At 43.4% G+C, this 22,805-nt stretch overlaps 1 protein-coding gene and 1 pseudogene across 1 annotated transcript in view; both read right to left on the bottom strand.

Annotated features, from left to right (window-relative positions):
- LOC135901936 (neprilysin-1-like) overlaps nucleotides 1-813 on the bottom strand; it is a 48,197-nt gene extending 47,384 nt beyond the window's left edge. Inside the window, exon 1 of the mRNA XM_065431776.1 lies at nucleotides 706-813. The gene's annotated coding sequence lies outside the window, so the exon portion shown is untranslated. The remainder of the gene's footprint in view (nucleotides 1-705) is intronic.
- A 3,598-nt stretch (nucleotides 814-4,411) lies between these two features.
- The window catches only part of LOC135902003 (neprilysin-1-like), a 46,304-nt pseudogene continuing 27,910 nt past the window's right edge, over nucleotides 4,412-22,805 (bottom strand).

Genomic DNA, 22,805 nt, shown 5'->3' on the forward strand with positions numbered 1-22,805 from the left:
GCTCGTGTACGGTACCTACGAGTGCTGAGGCACTATACGTATCGCTATGTTCGCGGTGTTTGTACCTCAAGTTATTTAATGAACGCTACCTTTTTGGTTCCATGTTACCCATAGATCGCCCATTACAAAGGTCAGGCTCGGTACTTTTGTCCCATGTTACCCATAGATCGCCCATTACAAAGGTCAGGCTCGGTACTCATCACCATTATCATCGGCGCTCGCTTGAAGGGTTTTGTTTATTTTGCCAGAGACAGTACATGCCAAGAGTGTAACATAGACCTCGATGTTCGCAGGGCCTTAGCCCCACGGCGTAGTTCTCGGAAATGCAGAAACTGCCTCGAGAGATTGTTTCCCTCCACTCGGGTGTCTATACACTGACCTTGACCTCCTACGGTATATACGCTCGTGACCTAGCGGAACAAACAAAAACGCAATCATAAAACGGCCTAAGGCATTGGATGTGCTGTATCACCTTGAGGAGTTGGATGTGTGGACGACGAAATCGAATTTACGACGCGCATGACCTACTGTTTTTTCAGTCACTGTCAAACGCAAGTACGTGAAATGGCACTCAGTTCTATCATAAAGCTCTTGGCAATCGTGATTTACTGGTCGCGCGAAGCTGTTACATGCGGCTATCCTACTAGTAGCTGTTGTCTACGCTGTTGTCGAGCTTTAGCTGTCGGCTGATGAAAAATTACTTACGGTGTTGTGGCTGTCAACGTCCTTCCGTGTAAACATCCGATGAGAGTGTTCTTTGTTTGGCTCATGAGGGACAAATAACAATGAGGCTTTTTGTGGCTCTTTCGTGAAAAAGAAGATGACAAAATATCGCGAACGAAGGCCATCATATAGGAAGAAAACACGAATGAGCACCTAACTCTTTCCGTAATTAGGTGCTTCATGTGGAGGGAATACGAGTACGTATGGCACAAACTAAGACGCTCGTATAGGAAGGAGTACACAAGGTAGCATTCGTATTAGTTTTCTTTTTCTTCTATGTGAACTTCGCCATTTGCTGTATTGTATCTCCCGCGCATTTAAACCAACTAGCCCAAAAAGAAGAGTTACTATTCCTCGAACAGACGATATTGCTCCTAACTGTCGCTATTGTACTAGTGAAAAATAAATATTGAAGGACTCATCATCATGGAAGCTTCTTTAAACCGTCAGTTCAAACACATCGTTTCCTGCCGACAATATTAAAAAAAAAATTTCTTATGGTTCCGGCATTTTTTCAAAAATACCTGCTTCTCCACAACAGCATGTCATGCTTCTTATCTATTATGACACTATCATCACTTTCATGATGCCAGGACAAAACACAAGGAAGGTGCGAATGCGCTGTTTCAGATGCTACATTATCGCTTACTGCAACTTAAAAGCACGGGTAAAACGGGAAGCATAACTGCGAGAGGCCGATGATCGGATGCAATATTCTTGTCAGGATATTTGCAGGCATGCAAATATCCTTTGGTTTACACAGGGCAGGGACCATTGGACTTTTCTCGAATAATTTTTGCCCTGCAGAAGATTAATAGCATTGTAATGATTTTGATGATAATGATGAAGAAGAAAATGATACAACTAATCAGTCTTAATTCTCGACCTTTAGTTATTGTGGGTGCAATGGTTGTGATGTCTTACTGTGCCATTACTTGATTTTGGTTTGCTTTCCAAGTTATTCATCTCGTAGCTGAGACTGCTTTATTGCAACTATGATATAGTACTACACAGAAGTGAACAAAAAATTTTGGGCCGGATGTCGAGGGGCACCGCTGGTAGAGCTACGCCTGTATTCGTTACGTGAAGGTTCAGCCGATTTCAAGTAGAACTTGAACTTGTGAAAGCGCCGTCTTTTGCAAGCATATGCATGTATGCAACTGATCTACAAAAAAATATATTTAAACTTGGGGATATTGAGCTGTCTTGCATAAATCGGCGTATATATTCAATACTCCTTCTTCACGTGTACGACAAGAAATCTTGATTAAAATGTGCAGTGCGACAGCTAAGAATATGGAAAATTGACGACGAGAAAAACACAGTTTAGCGTATCACTTTCGTAAGTGTCATTTTCTTTCCTTGTCTTCACTTGTCACTCTGCCCGTTCTCATCATAAGTATGAACCAACTGGTCCACCAATGCGCATTAAAAAAGCAGTAGTTTTCCTCACCTCTGATTGATGCCTTTGTATAGTGCTTTGCTACAACTGCTTGTGAAAGTCCAAGCAAGAGAATTTCACCCAGTAATAGAGCGTTCATGATGAGCCTACCAATTTGTCTCCGTAACTTTCAAGGCGACCTGTCCGTTCGCCCTTAAACAAAAAACAAAACAACCAGACATAGTCCCAAGAGTTGTTTACTAAGGGCACTTTGAAAATGTTTTACATGTATTTGTTCTCGTTCGTCTTCTCTCGCCTGTCGAGTTCTTGCACTAATCCGTCAAGTTTATTTGGTTTCTTGACAATAACCTTGGCTACTTTTTATTTTGCGTTAGAAAATAAAGGACTACAGAGGTATCTATGCAAGGAGAATAAAACGGAATGAGAGGTTTTGATTTGTTTTTGTGGTTTTACATTAACTCTTGCACGACCGTTCCATCCGTCGCCTTACAGTCGGTTTACGATGACATACATGTGCGTGAAAGCACTGTTGGGTGCCGGAGATAGTTATGCTAATGTGAATGTCTGTATATTTTGGCGCACTTTACAACCATTCTCGTGGTGCAGTAATATGCAACAGCCGCAGCTTTCATGTTAATGATATTATTTCGTGTTAGTTATGACGACTAACATGTCATTTGCTTATTAAAACGTACACGCATAGTTAAACTATGCTAGGTTACTATAAGCAATGGTTTACAGATGAAAAAAAAACGCTCACAATGAAAAATGCATTATACGTACCCGGGGCGCCTCGTTATAATCTTGGAGGACGACTGCCCCACAGATCGATCGAAACTGAAGCGGACCACTCGGAACACCTTGATTGAATTATTGAGACGGCTAAACGAACAATAAATAAATATTGATAAAACTTAGTATCCTTTATAGCTAACAGTGCCGGAGGGCTGAGCAGATCCGCGCGGCCTGTACTACGATTAACATAACACCAGTGGGTAAGAGTTTTAACAAGTGCCATCGAAGGGCCTGAAAAATGCGGCACGGCATTACAAGGCCTTAGGTCCGGCCAGCGCTAGACCTTTCTACTTTCCTTGCGAATCAATAGCCACTTGATCCTTCGATATCTTGAGTTACGAGACACGGACGGCTTTCTGAAGAGGAATGCTTTATTTGGACACAGATGCGGGTGGCTATACTGACGCTCTCTTTTGTTATTTTTGTAATAATGTCGACGCCATCGAGGGGGTGGTCGCAAAGAAGTCTAGAGATTTACCGCCATTGCATCTACTGGAGCTAAGTGAATAAGTTTGTTGGTTACTACAGGTACTTGTGCGTGTTTTAATCCACTCTTAAAAGTTATACAAGGTCGCTATTTTAAGGCACTGCTATCGAAAGCGTAGTGGTTTGGCCTAATTTGAAAAGTGACGTACAGAACACGAGAAAAAAAAGAACAGACACAGAGACACGTCCCTTATTGCTGTTCTTTATTTAGGAGAACCTTGAAACATTCTTGCAGTGTTGCATGTGCATGCTAAATTAAATCATGGATACAATTTTCACACGCTTTTTTTACCTATTCGTTTCTAAGCTATCTGTCGCGTTATTATGAAGAACTAGAATGATGCTAGAACGCGAACATTATAAAATATGAAGACGTCAAATGAACGCACACACACAAGAGAAGAGAACGGGACAGGGCGCCCTCTCATGTGTGTGTCCGTTTATATGGCGACTTCATATTTTATAATGAACAGCTACCAACTAGACCAACAAGAAGTGCTTTTAGAACGAGAACAGCGGGTGTTTCAACAAACACATTGAAAGCTTTTTAAAGGCTGACTGTGGCAGATAACACAATTGTATTTCATGAGCTGGTCTACTCGATGATGCGGACATACAGAAAAAATTAAAATGCAGAATTCGCTAATTAACACAAAATTACTAATTGGCGTTTAACTAAATACCTTATGACTGATATTGCAATTTAACAATTCTAGCCGTCTAATTCGCAAGGCAGATCCACTTGAGATGAATTCTCGGCATGAGACTAGTTTCGAGATATTAGTTGCCGAACATTCCGCAGAACTGCATTCACACGGATTCCAACAGGTACGCTGGATCTGCATAAATCTTTTATTTTTTGCCTTTTCCTTTTTGTGCATCATAGCTTTGATTGTGTAACATAATTTTGAAAAATGGCCCGACATACATTGCCATTGTCCACATAACTCATTTATAAGTACGTTGTGTGTTTTGCATACGACAGACCATTTTGTTTGGATGGAATAAGCTTTTTATTAACGACCTTTACCGCAATGCTAACACATTCATACTGCTTTTCATATCATAAGCGGGCTTTACGTTGTGTTCACCATAAGGTGCATGTATTTCGTTTTGGATGCATCTGTGAGCCAACACTGCAGTTGAACACCCTTGCAAAAGCTTGCATGTTCTTCACTGGTTCGTTTATTCTGTAAGGATAAAGAACATTTGTCAGGGAGTTAGTCCAAAGAAGATGTCTTTATAAGTGAGACCATCGTAATATAACCCCTCTTGATCTTTCTGCCTCGTGAAACATTGTTCTCACTCGGTACCGTAAAAATAGCTGATCGAAAAAAAAATAGGCCCGAGCAAAATTTCTAGCTTACTATCAATGAATGAAACGAAGAGACGCATTTATCGTTCCTAAGTTATAAGCTTATGCACACCGCGATTCTTTTTTTACGTCCGACGCAGCCTAGTAACCATTTCTTTTATACATATCGTAATGAATGGCAGCGTTTAGGCGTTACGATGGCGAAAGGCGTATCAGCGGAGAGCTCGTTTCCATGTTCGTATCTAAGCGCACTAACATTTTCTATGCAATAAGATAAGCTGATGACCAAACTTTCCGGATAGTTTGCTTGCGTGCCTTGACGTACCTGCACCAAATCTTCGCTGAAGAATTCGGCTCCTACGTGCAAATAATCACTTCCACTGATCGCACAAAGGCTAGGTAAGAAAAAAATGAAAAAGAAATAGATGACGACGGCTTGGTTCGGGGTGATGGTGGTCAACATTCAGAGGACATTTTGAATGCTTGCTACGAGTTAGAGTATGTTATATTCGAGAATAAGCCTCACCAACCGTCAGCGTGTGAGTGGTTTCACACACACGCAAGTGCTGCAGCTCGGTACCTACCGATGAAATAGGTACAAGCGCGCCTGACCTTTCGCAAGGCCATTATGGTATCCTGAAAGCTTCGAAAGGAAGGAGCTTCAGGCTGCTCCCATCACGCCAATTTCCCATGTGGAATCTCAAGCTAACCTTATTGAGGTGGGACACCTTCGCGTTGGGGTCAAGTGCACTTTTCCAAGCGTTGGAGTCCCGTAATAGCCGAGCACCAGGCTGGGAGCACGCTTGTACCTATTTGACCGGCAGCTAACCGGCCGCATCACTTGCCTCCCACAGCCGCGTCGATGCTCGTCAACGAGGCCATCTGCGGTTAAACAAGAGGCGCCCGGAGACCCCACATGAAATCTCTATTGGGCCCCCATTTGTGATGTGAACCCCCACAAGAAGCCGAGGCCGGTGTAAATCCCTACCCACTAGAAAAAAAGCTGCTGGGTTTCTGATGGCACCGGGATTTGAACTCAATACCTCCCGCGTGTTGAAGACGCACCCACGCACACACATTGCAGAAGAGGATAGGAACGATATAGTGGGTGGTCCTCTACAGCGCTTTTGCTTGTGAATGCCGCTCGCGCTGAGAGTCCGTGCCTAGTCTTCGTGTTCATCTCCCGCTCCAGTGGGTGTTCTTGGTTGGGCTAAATTTTCTCATCAGTAAAGTCGTTCGAGGTTCAGGCTTTCGATCCATTTTAACGCTGAAGACAGCACATGCTAATGAAGTAATAAATGAATTTACGCATGGCAGTGGTGCATAGAGTTTTACAATTTTTGTGAATAGCTCTACTCGCCTGTACTGAGCCGGACTGTGTGGATCATACTGTATCTGCATCCTGAGTGAAGCCGGTGTCCGTAGGCTGCACCGTGTCTGCATAAGAGAAGTGTGAGATATGCATATTGTATCGGGCTAATAATTTCTCCTGATCTTATCGTCAAAAAAATTCAAGGATTCATACCATTTCCCGTGAAATGAAAAAAAGCTTCTTTCCCGAAATGTCTTCGAGGGTTTTTAACCGGGTGTCGTTATTCAGAGCGGTATAGGCCTGTAAAAAGCAGATTTCAATTACTTGCCTAATAATATACGGGTATAACATATATTTCACTCCTTCATCCAGGCATGTGTGGATTATTGTTTGATACACCTGCCGTGGTTGCTTCATTAATTTGCTGTTGCATGGCTAAGCACTAGGTCGCAGAATCAAATCCTGGCCATGGCAGCCGCATTTCGATGGGAACGGAATACAAAAACACCGGCGTACTTAGGTTTAGGTACGCGGTAAAGAAGCGCACGCGTTCAAAATTCATCAGGAGTTGATCCCCCACTACAGCGTGCCTCATAATAGGATCCTGAATTTCGCACGGAAAACCCAATAATCTAGTCTAGTCAATTGTTTTATGCTTAGTAAGTAATTCAGGCAACATTTGCACTTCTACAAGATTTTATGCCTCAGAACAAATGAAGAAAGAATGTGGCTGCCTGCCGCCTTAACACTCGATGTCCTGAAAGCCAACACTTAGTAATTCCGTTGATCTAAATTTTACGAGAATAATTTAATGAAAGCAAGTATCTAAAAAAGTGGTGTGGCTTAATGTCCAGCGGTGGAGGAGGAAAGAAAGGGAAATGATGGGGATGTTAACCAGAAGCTACACAGTGGGCTATAAATGACGCACTAAGTGAAGGGCACCTGATTAATTTTGACAATATGGCGTTCATTGATGCCGCCGTAAATCAAAGTGCACAAAATGTTTTTAATGCCAATGCATCATATGCCCCACTAAGCGAAAATTCGTCGGCGTCGAAAGATGGCACCAAAAAAGCTCTATCGCGCAAAGAGCAAAGCCCGTCGGTAATGGTCCGATTGGCGTCAAATTTCTCACGGAGGTTACCGAAAAAAAAAGTCAATAATGGCGTTGAAAGAAAAAAATTACTGAATTTTATTCTGTGTGGGAATCGAACCCCGGGGGCCGAGATAACAACGCTTCCCCGACGTCACTGTGGCTCCATAGTTCTGGCTGACTAAAGGTGTGGCCTAACGCGTGCGTCATTGGGGACATCACGGCGCCACCAATGGTGAGGGGGTGGCGCCACGTCATGAGCGGGTAACATCAGTGGGTTCATGGTGTTCTGAGGTCTGCAAACATTATAATGCTTTTGAATTCCCACGCATAAGCAGTCTTCTCAGCCGATGTTGTTTTTTTTTTTGTACTTCGCCCTTGCGAGAATGAAAATGCTAGGATGAAAAACATGTTCAGCATGCCCGATTAAGCGAAACAGGCTAGGTGACAATTTGTCACCACCCTGTTTAAGAGCGGATCCCAATAAGTCAGCATCGAGTGTGAGCTATTCCGCGAGAACGCACGAACGGCAGCAGCAGCAGTAGATAGCCACGGTCAGAAAGAGAGGCGCAGGGACGCGCGAAAGTAAAATTTGACTTTAAAAAATTTCTGGCTCTCTTAAGGCCACCAATTGGAGTTTATAATTGACGAGTGACTGTCGCGCACTAGAAACGCTGAGCGTGCAAACACTTAACCCCAAGTGCATTACTCGGCATATTCAAAAATACCTGAACAGGGGAGCGGGCAAGGGCGTGTAGCAACTTACTTTGAAAGCCATTCTCAAGCCGCCATTGTCGGCGATATTTTCCCCCAGCGTGTTTTTCCCGTCCAGCTGTAATCACAAAATAGTGGTATTAATGACCCAGTTGAGGTGCGCTGAGGACCGTTGCGAGAAGGAATAATACAGAAAAATAGAACTGTTCAATTTTGGAACCGAACTAGATTACCGCAGAAGTGGCGGCACTGCGAAATGTCCTGACAGATACCTTAGAAACTGCCAAAGCAGTCACAAGTATCTTTTCAAGTATTTCACTGATATGTCAATTACCCATGGAAGAGGCGTACATTTTAAGAACATGAGCCAGAAGCCAATGAAGTGTTTAGCAGCAGTAGAAAATTATAGGCTTTTACGTTACTTTGTTCACCGAATTGACGCAAAAAGTACGATGCATTCTTTCGCTTCCCGTGACATCCGCAGCGCAGAAAGGGCGAGGCCCAGGTAAAGTGAGACTGCTGGTAAGCGACCAACACATCCGATGTCTGTGAGGTAAGGAGCAAAAACATGTTTTCATTCTGACTATTAGTGGTACCTGCTGGTGGTGTGTGTCTTATAGACGATTGTGCTGATGCGAATGGATTTCGCCTGGTACGTATATCGCCTTTGAGCTTGCTCTTGAACGGCAGTGAAACACTGTGATTCCTTCGTAAATTTGGTGATGTTATGAGCCGCATACCAATATTGGACTAATAACAAAATGGTCTCACACGCCATACATCTGATAAGCACGCAAAATATTTCCTGTACTAGTAATAGTCAGTGTTTTGGTGGCCGTTCACTGTCATGTTTACAATTAACGCACGCGGACCAACCTGCGGAGATATAGTAGCTTGAGCATGTCCGTAAAATTGGTTCCTTGCGTCTCTTTTCAAAGTGGGCTGCGTCTTCTCCTTCAATTTCGAAATAATTTAATTTCTTCATAACCCCTGATAGCTGTTGAAGACAGTTGATGGGATTTGGTGGATGACATAATTTCCGTTCCTTAACTGCTAGCTGTTTGCAGCAATTTAAAATTTCTAACAAGGTAGACCTAAAAAAATGTACCGATTAGTTCCGATCTAAGCTGTGAAAGTATTTTTTTTTCATGTATATAGCGTCAGTTTGACGACGAGCAGTTCGTCAACTCGTCAACAGGACAGCTGTCCCTACGCTGTTTGACTTTAAGCATAAGTATGCATGTAAATAACACCTGGTTGGGTGCATATCCTGGCGTGATTCTTCATTGATAACACCATCTTTCCACGCTACCATTATGGTATGCCTATTGTATCGCAAGACGCACTCGCTACAAGATATTCTTTGTTGTCATTAGTTAAGGGGTACCGGCTGTCTTTTCACTTTGTGCGCGCAAGTCCACGTAACCGTGGCACATTCTAAACTTACCTGACCGACCGAAGCGCGTCTAAAGGCACTATCACTCGAAGTTAAATTTTTTGGTTGTATGAAACAAGCAGAAAATAATTTGTAATTGTTAACTAGGGGAATTCTTAACCGGCAATAAAACAACGTGAGTTTTTCTTTTACCATCGCCCCCCAAAATGCCTGTCCGCACATCTCAGTGTGCAAATGCGAACCATTAGATAGCGTTTATCACATTTATCGCATTTATGTTTGTTGTGTATATATGAGTGCAGCAGGCGTGTGAACGTGTTGAGGCCGATACAAAACGTAAGCAAGACAGTATCGATGTCCATGCACCTTCTCTGTTCCAAACTGCGAGATTAGATTGTATGACCATTTTTTGCTGGTGTTATTTAAAAGAAAAGTTACCCATTCCCTGTTCAACACAGCTTCCAATCTGTGGCCTGAGCTCGCCTCACTTCAATTTTACCTGTTCCCTGACTTCTAGCTTTTTCTCCTTATAAATTGTTTGCGCTATATCAGTTTACTTGAAATCAGCTGTCTCTCATTGTAGCGTTCTGTGTATTTTTACCGAGTATTTAGGATCTAGCTAGAATACCAGCTCACCCATGCATCTTCTTGTATGCTTTACACTAGTTCTGACTTTATACTTTACTGTGCAGCCCATCCCAGGCTGATTAAGGGCTCTATGCAACGATCTTTTGCTGCTCGCTGTGAAGGCAATGTATGAACAGAGCTTTCCCCAGCTCGTATGACAGATGAAAGTGATGCTGAAATGTCCCAAATAGACAGCAGCAAACATGACTGCAGTTTGGCCGTATCTTGTTTCCAAATACTGGCCCAAATCCACTAGGGGGGAACGGTCAAGCAGCAGGCAGTTTCAATTATGTTTATTAGAATTCACAGGAAGGCATCTATGACATTTCTTTATCTGCTCGCGAACTGCGGAAAGACTTGCATGATGTCAGGAGCAAAAACGGGCAGCTGAGCCAAAGTCTAGCAGAGGCAAGAAGAAAACTGAGCTCATCCTCGAAGAACTTAAGTGGCCATAACAGTACCATACCGCCATAACGGAGAACTGGAAGTTCTTAAATAATGTTCAAAGGTAGCATTGAAGAGGACTAACAGAGAGTGTTCGTTGTGAAGCGCTGCCACACTTAAGAAAGCGCTTGAGTTGAAGTCTGCTTGTGCCTCCAGTGGGCACCAATCAAATAAGCAAACCATCTTACACCAAGAAGGACACTGTGCAGGCACCTTCAGCGGTTCTACTTCAAGCCGGGTGTACTCACGGAAGTATTCGATGTGATGAAGAAAAAGGTTTCAGTGATGGCAGAGATTGAAACGAATACAGTGCTTTTCATGGACGAAATGGAAATACGAAAGGTTATTGATTTGGACCGCGGCTGCGCTTCTTTTCTCGATACTACAACACTACCTGAAATTGACCAGCCTGCTAATCTCCCACTTGTGTTTATGGCTGGGAGAGGAATACTATCTGGGCAGGCCTTCGCATACCACTACGCAAGCACTTTCGTCAACTGTGACAAACTGAAGGACTTTGCTTGTCATTTTCTCAGGCTTTGCGCTGTCATCTTGTTGCATGGCAGTGATTCACTTTTGACATGGACAGCTCCACCGGGCCATGTGGAGAAGTTGGAACTTGTCCAGCACCCGCAGCTCTGTTCCTCATCCTTACATCGTACGCCATCCTTACATCAATGACGAGCTCTCGTTCTTCATGCCCGACGCTGCACACGTGTTGAAGAATATAAGAGCTCATCTTGTGCGGAAGGATCTCTATCATTTGAATGATCATATTGCGTCTAAATTAGGTGTGCTAACTAATGTAATATCAGTAGAGCACATAGAAACTGTCTTGAAATTAGACACCGAACAGCTTCGAGTAGCTCCTAGTATAAACGTCATTCAAATCTCCAGCGGTCACTTGACAAAGCTGAAGATTGGAATTGCTGTACAATTTTTCCATGAAGCCCCAGCAGCTATAATCTACTTCATGAAGTTCGGGAAGCCGCGAGTTTAGGCTAAAATAACTGCTTGTTTTTTTTTCAGTTCGTATTGCGGTCGTACACTCTCATGACCTCTCGCCACCTTGTGGCTGCCCTGAGTTTCGTCAACAGGAGCAATTATGATGGAGCTCTCTCTACTCTTCATCTCAAACAAACTGATCAAAGACTTGGGTATTGAGGTTAAAAAGTTGTAGAAACCATACCAAATAGGTGCAGTAATGTTGAGAACAGTTCCATTGCAGCTGCATGCTATCCTGTTAAACGAACGCAGCTGTAAGTTTTTTTTTTTCTGACAGGTAGGTTGGCTCAAGATTGCCTTGAGAACCCATTTTCTATCTCAAGAATGGTATCCCCTGTGCCAAACTCGTACAATTTGAAAAGTACATCAAAAATTGTGTATGTGAGCAAGTTCCTTAAAGTACTAAAGAATACAAACTATAGTATTGATGACGATGCCGTTTAGGTAGGTTTTCCGATGGCAGAAGTTAGATAAGTTCAAAAAGAAGCTTAGCATTTCGAGAACCACGACATTGCAAAAATGGAACCTCTATCTCTGGTTGAAAGTGACATTGTTGCCCATTTGGTAGGATTTTTAGTACGGTCGCTCTTAGATGCTGTAGAGTTGAGCTCTACCTGCAATTAAACGTTTATTGCCGCGAAAGAGTCTGATTTGCACACACTCGTAAAATACGAAGGAGTATACTTATTAAAGCAACAACTTCTTCTATGTGAGTCATGAAGTCCTACAATTTGTTTCCTATTCTGAGAGTGTATTCAAGAGGTTTTCCGAGCAAGACATCTGCTCGTTCACCAGCACGATCAAGACCAAGTCAAGTCAAGATCAAGTCAAGACCAAGATCAAGTCACAGATTTAGCCAAATTAAACACCATGATCCGACGAAGCACAAAGGCAGCCTTGGGCCTTCCGGACCACGCGGCCACCGCAAGGCTAGAGGCCTTAGGCATGCATAACACGATCGAGGAGCTCTTGGACGCTAACCACACAGCCCAAGTCCGTCGTCTCTCGCTAACCCCGGCTGGCCGCACAGTCCTCCGGAAGCTCAGTCTCGAGGCTATCCCCGAAATTACAGAGTACGTTACGATTCCGCGAAAGGTGAGGGGGCATATTTATGCCCCACCTCTACCCCGCAACATGGACCCCGAGTTCCATCAGGGCCGTCGGCAGGCCCGTAGTGAAGCCATTTGGCGACGCTATGGCTCGCAAGATGGAGTGGTCTACACAGACGCAGCCAGACACCCTCGCGGCGACCTCATGACTGCGGTGGTAGCTGATCACAACGGAGGACTGCTAGAACATACAACAATCACGGCTGGCCGAGTGGTGGAAGCGGAGGAAACCGCGATTGCCATGGCCATGCATGCGGACGCAAATACCGTCATCAGCGACAGCAAGCAGGCCATCGGCAATTTCGTCCGTGGTAGAATTTGCAAACAGGCGTACCATGTCCTCACACGACGCCCCCTAAGCGGCTTGAAAACCCTCGTGTGGACCCCCGCTCACGCGGCTGTGCCCGGCAACGCGTCGGCTCACAGTTTGGCTCGAGATCTCGTGCGCCGAGCCTCGTCCGCGGATGCGGACGGCGTGAATGAGGAGGAGACACACGAGGAGCCCTGCGAGACTTATTATGAAATAGCCCATTGGTATCGCTTGAGGCGTCGTGCGCTCCCACCACCGGCCAAGCAACTCGACAAAACGCAAGCGGTCGCGTTTCGGCGACTTCAGACAAATACATACCCACACCCAAAATACATTAACAAAATCACAGGGGGCAGGGAAAGCGACAAGTGTAGGCTCTGTTCAGAAACAGGAACACTCACACACATAATGTGGGAATGCACCTCGCTCCCGTTCTCTCATCCCCCCGTCAGCAGCGAGACTGACTGGACAGCCTGGCTCAGTTCCGGGGACGTCGACCGACAATTGGAACTGGTGGACTGGGCGGAAAAGGCTAAGCAGGCCCAGGGCCTTACTTGAGCCCTAACGCTCAGCCACGTCCCTCTTTACCCTTCCCCCTTTCAATAAAATTTATCACCACCACCACCACCACCACCACCAAAGGACGTCCTTGAGCGCGATGTTTCGCTACCACAACTGTTTGCTGTGACCAGCTGAATGTGGTGTGAAACCTCTTGTATCGTTTTTTTACGATGCAACTTCGCATTTGCTTACACTGGCTCAGTCAAGCTGGCGCTCCTACTAATATAGACCTCAAACAGCGTCTGCAAAAAGAGCTTGTGATTGAGTTTCGATGTACCAGAAATGTATTTACTCGTATATTGAAATTACAATCCAACGCTATCATGTCTGCAGTTTGCGCGTAAGTTGTACTTTATGAATTTTCTGTTGCATTTTACTTTAAGAAATGCAATTATTTCAGTAACGACTCTGTCCCACGTGGAGGGCCTGCGCGGTTCTAGATGTGGAAATTCGTATGATATTTCTCTAACGGACAATGCATGCCAACACGAGACTTTCTGCGACATGGGGGCCTTAATGCTATAGCTTTGAAATTGACCCCAAAGACCCGCGTATGCGGCGGTTGTACCACAGTGGCTGCAACGCCCGGCGCGTCACCACCCTGAATGGAGGGACGCGGTACTACCGAGGCACGCTACTAAGATGAGTGCAGGAAGAGCTTCGAGTGAAATAATCAGTTGAGAATTCGTGAGAAATAGTCAGTTGGCGTTCGGCGATGAACGCGCCCATTGGAGTACGAAATAAGCGAAAGGACAAAATAAAGCTATTCGCTTTAAAACGGAAGAAAGGAAAAAGAAGAAGACTGCGGCGCTTGGAGAATATGTTTGTTGCGCGGAGTACATTTAAGTAGCATCTGTTGATTCATTGCGTACATCAATGGAGAACAAAGCCGACATTCGGAACTTCTGCCGGGGCACTACAAAATAGTGCTGCATGTTGGACGAGGAGGTAGTTCGCGTGAATCAAATTTCCGCAGAAGACCTCAAAAAAAATCCACGTCTACGGTAAAACTTCCACCTGAAGTATCAGAGGAATAGTATAAAATCTGTTTGGCTGGAACTCTTGATGCAATTTTCGGAAACATTTCTACCGAAGAACTATTTCAACAAGGCACGTGCTGACGCTTAATTAGTTTTACTTTTACAGGTAACTGCCATAAGAATTGTCTCAAAGGCTTAATCCTGAATTTGAATTGATATTACACTTTGGGTTGACATGACGCTTTCGTTTATACAAATCCTCTTCGCTTCCCGTCGGCACCAGGAAGCACGAACACCGACAAGATTCTTGAGGAGAAGCCCACAGCGTTGTAAAATATAAAGTATGCGTTCTGTATGCTTGCTTTTATTTTGGCTGCGGCAATATTAACCCTCGACAACTCACCGAAACAGAGATCTCATACAATATCCTACATGTTATTACCCGAATAACCTGCCATTCGGGTCATCGCAAATATTTGCTACTCTACCCACACGTACGTCTCACTTTGTTTGTAGTTCTCGAATATAGAAGGTGAAATCTACTTACTCTTCTGGTTTTTCTCAGAGATGTGGCTTAGCCATAAAAACCAGGAACAGCCACTAGTTGTATAAGCTGAGTTAATTTAGAACGACGGCTTATTAAGCAATGCAACCAAAATCAGAACCCCTGGTTTCTACGATTGTGCACCACATAGTACGGTGACAAGTTTCTGCCATTTCAAATAGCTCTATCCTTAAATAGTTATGCTTAATTGAGTATAAATGCCATTATGGCGTCAACGCACACATTTTTGCACATTATTTTATGAAGTCGTTAGGAGCTGTAGTGCATCATTTAGCTTATGTTTCTTGCAGGTTTATTGCGAATGGTTGCTATTCAGTTGCTCTTGTGCTGGTTGCTAATTTGTGTGCACTGACCGCCGAACTGTACCAGGGCCGGAGCTATGTCAAGGCGTGTGGTGCTCATTTTGCTCCGAAAGCCTGATTTCTCTACTTAGAAACAACCGTTAATTAATTAATAAGTTCGTTCCTTTGTTAGTTCGTTCAGTCATTCATTCATTTGTGCCTCTCCGAATGTACGTCTAAGCTGCAGAGCTCTCCGAAGCTCTTATGCTGAATACAGCGGTGGACGAAAGGTAAACAATATTGCCTTTCGGATTTGACGCTGCCGTTGTTCAGACCATAAAAAACCAGGAGAACTCACCGTCATATTGGCCGTTTTGTCTGTAATGCTTCCATATTGTTGTACAAAGCAGTTAGCCTTTTTTTCAAACTTTGAGCGCGTTCCAGTGCTCCACCATTGCTTCAACTTCCCGTCGGCATCATACTGACTGCCTTGAAGCAATTACGAAAAGCAAACGTTCAGCACATTACCCTGCAGCTGATAAGGTTAAGCATACATTTCCATTACACTCACAGTGCTTGTGCTAAAAAAGCGCTACTCTCACAGCGTTAGACGAAAAATTATGCAGAAACTTCACTTGAGTTGTCTAAGTATGCGTAAGAATACCCCCAAGTTCCAGTTGGTCCACCCGCAAATTTCAACTTGACACATACCAAAATTTCGAATTGGCCCACCCCCAAATTCAAGTCGGCCCACACCGAAATTTAGGCTGGCCCACACCCAAACTTAAGCTAGCCCATCATAAGTTCTATGTTGGCCCATCCCTACTGTAGGCTTCCCCGTGGATTTTCTATGGAGTCCTATGTATGCCTATGGGGATGCATAAATCTGATTATATGGGTATTCTCTGTGATCAATGTTTTTTTTGTTACAGGGAAAGGGAAACAAAGTAAGAAAACATAAGATAGGCAACCAGATGGCACGTGTAGCTGTCGACTTCGTCTGAGAAATGATAAGAAGAATACTGCAGCTATAACAGTTTCAATTGCTCCTTATCACTTGTAAAGCTACCAGTTATCTACATTTACACTATGATAAAGAATGAATGTATTAACTGCGCAAATTAGGCAATTTTGTGCAGATAGAAGGCATTGTGCCTTTCGCGTGATGGACTGGGGTAGTCGCCAAAGAATGCTTACGCATTAAAATGCTGTGAAAGATGGTCGATTAATGCAGTGTGTGGTGGAGCCTGAGCTAGCTCTAAAACAAGTGAAGCTCCTTAAAGTCTGATGTGTTGCTCGGAAATGTGGCAACAACCGTTGTGTTGAGTAATTATAGGTTAGTTACCGCGATCTGGATTTGAAGTTATTCTTTAAATTAAACATATTGGGGCATTTAATTAATAGTGCCAGCGAAGGTTCATTATTAGTCATGTAACACGTATTAATACGAATTAATATAAAACTAAATTTAAATTCACTTCCACCATGGTGCGTAAACCTTTAAATTACAACGGGTGCTAAAAACGCACCCGCGGACGTGATGTGTTGTATACACCTACCTGTGTCGTCAAAGCCGTGTGTAATTTCATGTCCAACTATAGCCCCGATGCTTCCATAGTTTACGGAACTGCCATAAAAAGAAGTACCACATGTCAAAAGCATTTTGGTTCACTATGATGATGATAAATGAAGAATGTAACATGCTGTGGTACATTCTTCGTACCTGCACTTTTGAGTTTGCAGGACAAAATCATTTTTAACCATACCATCCTCTCATCCATACCTCTCATCGACGCAGAGAGTTCGATTCAATAAGTTGGCGGAAAGAAATGAGAATTACGGTTCTTAAAAACCTATGCCGCAATTATATAATAAAGACTGCAGTGTTGCGCAGTAATTTTAAATATATGTTTGCTGCTAACCACAACGAGGGTAGCGGATGGATCCGCAGTGTCAGTAAAGGCCGTGAAAAGAAAGTTGATATAGGCAGTTTTTGTTTTAGTATGAGTAGTCCAAGCAATCAGGTTGCCCCTGGTTGAATTCCCCACCGCCCTCTATATGCATGAATAATATGTGTGTGGGTTTGGGCTTTATAAAAGTTTAACGTCATCGATGTGTGCAAGTAGGCTTGTACGTACACATATTCTTCGGAAACATTTCTTCTCGCTTCCTAGCAGCTCTTGTTAAGAAATAGGTCTCGAATGTAGCATCCCGTCACTGCGTACTCTAAAAAAAGAACTGGCGGCCGCGCCATGTCGGGAAAGAACGTTGATGCGCACTAAGCCAACGAGCGTTAAGCCAGACTTCGCTTCAAGTAAACCCATAGCGGTTATATGTACCTCGAGAAAATTTTTAGAAGAATACGAAAACTGTAATCGTTGCTGAACCTCCGACGAAATACAAGAAGTATATTTTCTCGGTTACAATTGCAAAACATGCTTATGTAGACGCTTTTCCTTGGCTAGTTCCCTCCATTTAAACAGATGGCTCCGTCGGCGCCGGGCCATTTGTTGCCTCAGGACCCAACATGTCGCTTACTCGATGGTTCGATTGCCACTCACGGTGGGCGCGTTCCTAAAAATTTAAAAGGCAAAAACAATCCCCTTAGGTCCGCGGCAAAGAATATCAACGGATTGAATTGAAATCGGGGTGTCCATGGCTACCTGTCCCTCATAAACCACTGCGAAATTTAAGGACGCTAAACCCCACGTTTTTTGGAAACCTTTTAAATATGCTATACGTGTGCACACCTAAATAAGGCCGCTTCCTAGTTAGTTGATTGACAACTGTGGTATTCTCACATGAATCTTTTTATTAAAGTTGATCCCCTCGTAGCACCGAAAGAAAGATAGACCGCTGGTTAACTTTGCTTCTCTGCAGCTATTCGGCTCCCAGATTTTATTCCCCTTTGTTTCTTTGTGCCACAACCCCGGAGCAACTTTTTCAACCATTATGTAACTAAAACCGAGGTTTTGCTGCGCAAGAAAAAATTTCGAGATTATTCCTAATCAAAGGCCAACTTTCAGAAATTATGATGTGAGGTAGCACCGCAACTTTAGTAGATACACTTTCGCGCTTGTAAATATTATTTTTTTCGGTCTTTACTAACATTCAGCCCCACTTACTGAAAGACACTGGTAATCCCGGCAATGTATTAGATAAGAGTACACTGATCAGACAGTGCGCTAACCCATAAGTGGTTTAGATGTTCTACGTACAAAATGTACGGAGCTGAACACTTGGTCACGAGCAACATGGAAAACGAGCGATGAATGATACTACATCTCATCTGCATGTTGTTTATGCAACGCTTTTGCGAACAATAACTGAGAAAAAAGCACGCAGAGAAATAGGCTTACTTTGGAAGACCGTGTTGATAGAAAAGTCCTTGCAGGATTCCTGATGGAAAATCTGTAGAAAGCATTATTCGTTACTTTTCACGTGCAGTAAGCGGCCTAAATCAAATGGATATACATTTCTAAGGCAAGGGTTCGTGAACCCGATAGTGCATCGCTGTTTTAGATTCTCGTCTGATTATATACAAGCGCCCATGATCAGCTGAAATTATAGGGCACATGCCGATTTAACTGCCGAAGTCCACACATTTCACCCTAAAACTCAAAATTTAAAGCATTGTTTCTTGCGGTAGACCACTGTTCTAGCCTGTATACCCTTCTGATTTCCTGCGTGTCATTTCTTCGACTGGAACGCTGCATTACAACTGCCTTTGGCAGAAAAGCTCAAAGTGACCTCCTTGTCGTCATCGTGATAACTGTAATCTACAGAGAGTAAACATGAAATGTAACTCAGCTGACGTTACTGAGACGTTTATTCCCGGGCAACCTTCCTTATCAAAGTATCTAAATAGGAGACCAAAGAACCATGATAGGATAGAGCTTATCCGTCTTGTAGCAGGCCTATATATATATATATATATATATATATATATATATATATATATATATATATATATATATATATATATATATATATATATATATATATATATATATATATATATATATATATATATATATATATATATATATATATATATATATATATATATATAAGATATGTGTGTGTGTGTATAACCGAATTGTCTTTCCCCGCAGTGTCCATGATGGTACCTAGTTTCTTCCTTTGTCTGCAGTAGAGTAAAGCATGACCTTCACGATGCGGATTTTCGCATTCGCTTCTTGGTGTGACGTAACCTCCTATATGGGCTAAGACGAGAAGTTCGGGCCGTTTCTTTTAATAATAGCCAATCATAAGCGCCAAGTGTTATATTTAACTGCTCTGACTATAATTTGTCATCATTCTGTGAAAGGTTGAGTAAAAACGGAGCAGCGATAATCGCAAAATCTTTTTTTTCTTTTTTTTGCATTCAGATGGGAAGAACGCCGGTCTCCGAAATGAAACAAGACGAATCAAACAGGCTAAGCAACAACCGCACTCTAGTTGCTACCGAATCGGTAGTTTCGGAAATGGAACAAAATTCCCTTTTTTGCCTTTATTTTTTGTGTGAGAAGATTGTCTAATAAGGGAAAACAGAAAGTGGTGACGCTTACATATGTCGTTGGTACTCGGATTGTAAAATGCATTCACAACTGCAGAGCCAACTATCCAGCTGCAATTAAGAGGAGCAAGAAAGGTCTGTTAGTAAGCCTTCTAATGCTCAGTCACATCGAAATAAAAAGAACTTATCAACCGGAAAGCCCCGTTATTGCTAGATACTGCTTGCAAGTGATGACTGAAACAACGTTTATATATTTATTTATATATATATATAATGTGTGTGTGTGTGTGTGTGTGTGTGTGTGTGTGTGTGTGTGTGTGTGTGTGTGCGTGTGTGTGTGTGTGTGTGTGTGTGTGTGTGTGTGTGTGTGTGTGTGTGTGTGTGTGTGTGTGTGTGTAACAACAATGAGTGTAATGCAGTTTACACTGCTAAATTAGCGGCTCTTCCATTTCGCCCATCGCTGATTTATTGGCGCTTTAACAATTTGAACATTGCTGACTTATGATTTTGGGAGTGAACGTCGTGACTCGTTGATTTTAACGTTTACTGACGAAACTGGTACCAATTTTCGTTTTCGTCACACAACGAGTCTACCTAACATTTCTGCGCGTCCAATTTAAATTGTGACGCTTGAAGACATCATTAAAATGATAATTTGTTATCCGCGTCCTTCAATTTTCTTGAGCACACATTTTCCTTTGCTGAGTTCTCGCTTGTATTCCATATCACAGGAGGTCAGTCATGCTAACACGTGCGAAGCTTCTTGTCTTTTTTACCTATTTTTGTCGAACGGTATGCGCAATTTTTCAAGCTGCTTCCGGTCATTGTTCTCCACGATATATCTCCACATTTCTACAAAATGACTGGAAGTATTCAATGCAGGAACCTGTAAAAAAGAATTTTAGCCTGGTATGAGGATTCTAAAAGCACCTTGATAGTAAACCCAACGCCAATGTTTCCGCATGCACATAACGTTGATCTGCGGTCTCCTAATAAAAACCCATAAAATGATTTTTTTTTGTATCGCTAACGCCTGCATGAGACTGTCGACATCGCCGTACACCATTTCATTGAATGGTTTCTTTCCTCCTAGCGTACACTACCTCAGTGTTTCTAGGTGTTCTTGCATGTTGCAGTGATAACGGTGCTATTTAACTTAGGCCGGTGAACTATTAGTCATTCCAGTGCAATAGATGGTAAATGGCGATGTTTGTTTAGCAACGCGTTCGCTGTATCTGGGCTACAAATTTTAGTTTTTTTTTAATAGGTGCTGGTAGTAAACGTTCACTCGCAATATTCATACGGATAGCATTACGATGCGCGTATTATTTGTACGTTTGCAGTTATCTGTCCATGTTAAATTTATATGAAGCACAACATCACAACAGCGCTTGTTTTAGTTTTAAATTGGTCTCACCTTAAATGCAGAGTAAATAAATGCGCCTAATTAGTTTATAATAATTTGTTATTATTTCAGAGCTCCATTTTCATTATTTCGCGGGTGGTGGTTCCTCATACAAAAATTAATACCACCAGACCTCTATATTTATTAAATTTCGCACAGAAACATTCAGCACCTTTATGTCACTGCGACGTCACGGATTTGAAAGTATTTTCTTATTCGGGTCGTTCTGCCGCCGTAAAAGCTTTCAAAGCATTATAGGTACAGCCCTTGGCTGTTACGCTTCTACTTTAGACTAAATTTGAATACTTTCGCCTGATACTTTCCTCCATCCTCTTCTAAAACAATGGAGACGGGTCTTCTGCAACCGACACTTTCGACTTACCAGCGAATTTGACATGCCAGATTAACTGCTAATAGCGAGTGTAGCGCACTTAGCGGAGCGATGTATTCTGCAGCATCGCTAGTAGGTTTGGTCACCGGCATGGGACAATTTTTTTAAGAACGCAGCCCTTAGGCGCCTATTTCTGCAGTGAGCGTCGGAGTCGACGTAACCGGTGAACGAGCACAGCGAAGGATGAGAGAGCTAACGCACAGCTCAGCGGGGGATGAACGACGCGAGGAGGAAAGCCGAAGGGAAGGGTATGGCGAAAGCGCGAGAATAAAAGCGTAGTGCGACAACGATGGCAACGAGATGGCGCCAGGGTAGCGCGAGTCGTCTGGGAGGGTCTGTCTGCGGCGGCTCCTGCGAATCCCGCCGCTGCGTCACCCACGCGCTGCATCTCGCGATCTCCACATTAGTTAGGCAGTCGCGCCACACTTCACTCCGTTTGCAACGTGCCGCGTGAGGCAGATTACCCGCGCCAGCTAAGATACCAAGAAATGAAAAGAGTCAAGAAGCTGCGCTGAAATTTAGCAGTATGAAGTATCGTAATCGTCGGTGAAGTTGTTTCTTTTCTATGAGTTATATCTGCTGAAGACATAATCTGGTTTATTCATCGTTATGATGAGCCACATAATTAGGAAAACTCGGCTCTGAATTTGAAACCTTATATTATTTCAGACTACAGCCAATTTTTAACTGTTCTTGCGGTACTTTCTTGCAGCCGGTGCACACCTGACAAGGGGGAAACAAGCAGCTGCTTGTGGCTGGTGGTATACTTACGTATTTGTATCTTTCCTCAAGATAAGACGTGTTCATTATTTCTTCCGGATATCCAATCTTCAGGGCCATTTTGTCCAGCTGAAAAAAAAATGACAATGCGATGCCGCAAAGAGAACTCGGAAAGCTTTTGGGGGTAGCAGTAAAACGGACACACGAAGTGCATTCCTTGTGCCCCCGCCACTGTTCGTATTGTCCAGGGATTGAGGCCGCCGGCGCGGGCCACTCGTGAAAGGTTAGAATGTCTCCAAGGACGTGCAGTGCGCTTTACTGCGAAAACGGCGAGGCCGATTTAGCACACCATCCCGTTGCGTGCAAGTGGGTCAGCAGCTCAGTCAAGGCAGTGTTCTAGCTTGCGCAGCGGTGGTTTTCTGCGAGAACACGTTTTCGTTCATGCCTAGCAGCTCCGTGCTTACCTCGACGTGGTGCATATACTCCTGAGGTGCACCTTCGCACTGGTCTGATTTAAGCAGACCCTAAAGGTCACGCTAAAATTATCGAAACACGGCTCTTTTTTGTCGGTGTCATCTCAAGCCGCGTCGACATTTGCCTGTAACGCTACTGTTGCAGTTGTCTCGTGTACTCTATCAGCCCAACATGCTGC

The sequence above is a fragment of the Dermacentor albipictus genome, chromosome 9, assembly GCF_038994185.2.
Source record: "Dermacentor albipictus isolate Rhodes 1998 colony chromosome 9, USDA_Dalb.pri_finalv2, whole genome shotgun sequence".
Taxonomy (NCBI): domain Eukaryota; kingdom Metazoa; phylum Arthropoda; class Arachnida; order Ixodida; family Ixodidae; genus Dermacentor; species Dermacentor albipictus.